This window comes from Momordica charantia, assembly GCF_013281855.1.
Source record: "Momordica charantia cultivar OHB3-1 chromosome 3 unlocalized genomic scaffold, Mcharantia_2.0 BLBB01000003.1, whole genome shotgun sequence".
Lineage (NCBI taxonomy): Eukaryota > Viridiplantae > Streptophyta > Magnoliopsida > Cucurbitales > Cucurbitaceae > Momordica > Momordica charantia.
Window position 1 is genome coordinate 3,837,708 of NW_028275161.1, and position 5,012 is coordinate 3,842,719.

General features: G+C 36.6%; 1 pseudogene; it reads left to right on the forward strand.

Moving 5' to 3' along the window:
• Positions 1-4,235: 4,235 nt before the first annotated feature.
• Positions 4,236-4,538, forward strand: LOC148212184 (secreted RxLR effector protein 161 pseudogene; annotated as a pseudogene).
• Positions 4,539-5,012: the final 474 nt, after the last annotated feature.

Below are 5,012 nucleotides of genomic sequence, written 5' to 3' on the forward strand. Positions count from 1 at the left end.
CTCATTTGATCTCTCTTCTGCTACTACCATGTCACAGTTTCGCTCCTTCAGAGCACAAAATGCTTTAAGGTCTAGCTCGAGGGGTAGGTGACTTACTTGTATGCATTGATTTTTGAAAATTGGAATTTGGGATGAAACTTTAATGTAGAACCCTTCATCTGAACCTATCACATCTTCTCCTAGTTCTTCATTTACTTGATCCTCGACAGGTTTGGTCAACTCTTCCTTCTGTATGTATTGGGTTATCTCTAAAGAGCATCGAGGGAAAGGGAAAAGCGATCCAATATTTAGAGGTGATGGGTTTAGGTCCATTGTAACCTCCTGCTCCATTACCTCTATCGGTTTCTCAGGTTCAACTTCCTTATTCTTCCATACCTCATTTATCACTTCGGGGATTGGTGGATCATCATTGTATATTGGGAGCTCAAGTTCGTCATCTTCAAGCTCGCTCCTTTCATTGAATGCCTCACCTTGCTCTTCCATATTGGCAGGCGATGCTTCTGGTGGATTATTCCTCAACTCATTGGCTACTTGCTCAATTTGGCTCTGCAGCCTACGTAATGCTTCATCAGTTCTTGCCATAAAATTTATCATAGTTTGTTAAAGGCTAAAACTTTCCAATAATTGCATTTGTTCTGGCATCCATGGTTGATTGTATTCCTGTTGAGGTTGTGACGGGAATTCTGGTGGGAATACATGCTCATATAGATGGAATATACTTTCAGGTTGAAGCTCTCCCCACGGGAAATTCGAATGATCCCTCCAATCTTTGTTGTATGGATTTGAATAATGGTTGAATTCTTGTTGGTTCCCTTGTTGACCTGGATAATAAAAAGATGAAGGATTAGATGGACAATATTCCAATGAATGACGAATATCACCACAATATAAACAACATAATTGATTCACAGGAGCTATGGGCATGTTACTTCCCATTGGAAGAGTATACATAAATTGGGACTCCATTTCAAACACTCCTGCTGGTTGTTGGCTCAATACAAGTAACCTACTATTTATTTTTTCATTTCCTTTTCGTTTTCAGTTTTTTTCTGTTGTTTTTCTCAACCTCTGCTCACGCCTTATCCTTTTAAGGGTTCTTTCAATCTCTGGATCAAAGGTCAACCAACCAGACCTTGTGCTCATACACAACTCCCTTAAAGGTTAGATATAACAATTAAGTCCAATGACAGAGGTATGCAACAATCACACATGAAACAATTCACTTGAAAAAAATAATATGATTTTGAAAAATAAGTCCCCGGCAACGGCGCCAAAAACTTGTTGGGATTTTCTCTACCTTTAAAAAGATTAGAGACTCGTGCAAGCGCACACGGTCACAAGTAATACTCGGAAGTAATCCAAGGTCGAATCCTCAGGGACTTGTTGCTTTTCAAAATCAAGTAATGCAGTGAAATGGTTCAAATATGCAATTGTGATTTAGGAAGAAAATAATGGTGAAATGTTGTTGTTTGGGGTTTTAACTATCAAGAAATTTAATGAAACTCAACCTCCTTGTCTCCTACCTTAGTTTTGATGCAAAACATGAAAAACACACTATGTTGGGAAAATGCACCAGACGCAATTCCTGACTTTTCTTGGGATTTGAGTTCTACTCTTTCACTACCGCTTTTGGTTGCTGCAGAGGCTAGGGTAACCTACAATCATATTCCTACGTGTGATTACAATCCTAGAGAATATCTACCAACTCATTTGCATTATGGGTCAGAAGGCCTATTCCTAGGACCATATTTTATGCGCTTATTCCTAAGTCACATCCCATATTGGTTTCCTATTATTTTACGTAACTCACCTTTTCCAAGGTTGGGCTTTAGTGTATAAATCAAGTTCCCACTGGCCAAATGGAAAAAAGACGTAAAGAGAAGTTTTTAGAAACCAACCCAAAAAAGTGTTAGGCGCAATCTGGCCAACATCCCGAGCGTGTTGAAAATCAAATCATTTGACTAAGGCATTCCACAAGAAGGTTGATAACTAATTTAGAACATAATTAAATGAAAGTAAATGCACGAAAACATAAAGAAAATATTTTTCATTGAATTTAAATGAATAAATAAGCCGTACAAGGAGTTCTAGCTTCACCCTCTTCTCTCTCGAGCGTGAGGGGAGTTGAAACTCGCTAAAGAACTTTAAAAGAACAGAATGAACAAAGAACGGAAGTAAGAACTCGAATTAAAAGCACTACGAAAGGTAAAAGCGTGAAAAACAAAGAAATGAACAACTAGAACATGAACATAAACCCTAAAAACGTGTTCTACAACTAGAGAGCATCTAAAAGAAGGTGAAATGAAGGTTGGAAGGGATGATTTGCTGAGGGATGGATGGCTTCGTTTTATAGCACCATGGGTTGGTTGAAACTCCCCTCCATTTTAGGTGGAAAAGGGTTGAGATTCACCTAACCACCTCTCTTGGACTTGGACTCATGATTTTTAACATGTGGGAAATGTCCTCCTTGCCCTTCATTAATCAAAACGTGCATTTTGTCAAATTGCCCTCCAAAAATGCGCCGGGCGCAATTCTGCAAAAAAACAGAATTCTGTTATTTTCTTCCAACTTTGACCGCATTTATCTCATATTTTTCCTAAAGTACCATAGTTTGAATTTTATGCAGAAATAATCTATGTATTTTCTACTTTAAGAATATGTGATCCTTTTTGGCAAATAATAATGGGAAATGGGTCAAAAACGTGGTCAAACATGGCTACCGACACATGTTTCTACAGTAAAAAGTCAACCCTAACATTAAGATTTTTGGCTGCATTGCTTATGCACACTGCAAAGAGGGCAAGTTGGACAATAGAGCCAAGAAGTGTCTATTCTTACGTTATCCTCATGGTGTCAAAGGTTGTAAATTGTGGTGCATTGAAAAAGGTGAAAAAAATGTATCATAAGTCGGGATGTAATCTTTGAAGAGTCTAAAATGGCTTATGAAAATGTAACATAAGAGGATAATTAAGAAAGTGTCACTGGACAAACTTGGAGTTGGAACTTCCAACTATTAAGACATATGTTGTTGATCAGATGTAGAATCCTAATGAACTAGATAATCCTGATGAACCATATAATGATATTGAACCAGCTGCAGAACCTACTATCACTCAATCTTTACAAGACTACAATCTTGCTTGAGATAGACAAAGAAGAGTAATACGCCCTCCAACTAGATATGCTAATGCAGATTTACTGCATTATGCTTTAGTCACTGAATTATAACAAGCTGGAGATGAACCATTAACCTACACAGAAGCTATAAACTCCAAAGAATCAGACAAATGGTTGGCAGCAATGGAAGAAGAAATGAGTTCTCTTCTTAAAAATGAAACATAGGAACTGGTAAAGAAACCACCTAACCAAAAGCTTGTTGGTTGTAAATTGATCTTCAAATTGAAACAAGTTGTTGATCCTTCCCAACCAATTCGATATAAGGTGAGGTTGGTTGCAAAAAAGGCTTTACACAGAAGGAAGGAGTGGATTATGGAGAGATATTCTCTCCGGTTGTAAGGCACTCCTCAATAAGAATTCTCTGGTCTCTAGTTGCTTCATATGATTTGGAGTTGGAGCAATAAGATGTAAAGACAACATTCTTATATGGGGCTTTGTAATAAGTTATTTACATGCAACAACCATTTGGATTTATTAAGGAAGGTACTGAAGATCAAGTATGTTTGTTAAAAAAATCTTTATATGGTTTGAAACAAGCTCCTAAGTAATTGTATCTAAAATTTGACTCATTTATGATATCATGTAGTTTCTCTAGGAGCATGTTAGACCATTGTGTATACTTTAAACATACTAGAGATAAACCTTCTATATATCTTCTCTTATATGTGGATGACATGCTACTTGCTTGTAGTGATAAATTAGAATGGTTGAAACTTAAAGAAAACCTTAAGGGGGCATTTGAAATGAAAGAGTTAGGTGAAGCTAAAAGAATTCTTGGGATTAATATTAAAAGAAATAGAGCAAAAGGAACTCTATTTCTTTCCCAAGAACAATACTCTTTAAGGATGCTTGGAAAATTTAGAATGATGAACTGTAAATCAGTTGGTACTCCCCTTGCTAATCACTTTAAGTTGTCAGCAAATCAATCCCCTAAAACACCAAATGAAGAAAATGAAATGAAATCTGTTTTTTATGCAAATGCAATGGGTAGTCTCATGTATCTCATGGTGTGCACTCGCCCAGACTTAGCTCACGTTCTTAGTGTAGTAAGTAGATAGATGGCTAACCCCGAAAAAGAGCATTGGACTTCAGTGAAGTGGTTAATGAGGTACATTAGAAGAACATCTTCTCAGAGGCTGTTATATAGCAGTGAAATGTCAAAACAGGGGAAACTTATTGGTTTTGTGGATTCTGACTATGCTACTGGCAGAGATAGAAGGAGATCATTATCAGGGCTGGTATTCATGTTTTTGGGTAACACAATCAATTGGAAATCTTCGCTGCAGTTAGTAATATCTTTGTCTACTACAGAATCAGAATATATGGCAGTCACTGAGGCTTTCAAAGAAGCAATTAACTGATTGAAGAACTTGGTGAGGAATTGGAAAATCAAGTTGTAGTTTATTGTGATAGCCAAAGTGCTATTTTTCTCTCAAAAAATCAGATCTTTCCTGAGAGAACCAAACACATAGATGTGAGATTTCATTTCATTAGAGATGTGATTGCAGAGGGAAAAATAAAGCTAAAAAAGGTAAACACCAAAGAGAATGCAGCTAATGCTTTAACAAAAACTCTTGATATCAAGAAGTTTGAAAGTTGTCTTAAAACTCTAAAAGTTACCAATGAGTAAGTTGCTAAGAGGTTGAGGCCAAAAATCCTTTTTTGGGATTTGAATGATCATGATTTATGAAATTAACTATTAAGGTGAAGATTTGTTATATTTTTTACAGATAATTTGTATTTGACTTTTCTTCATGTTTTTAATCAACTAGGTGGACAGGTTCTGGTGACTCAGCTCAAGTTTTTTACTCCAACTCATATGGGTATTTTTTACC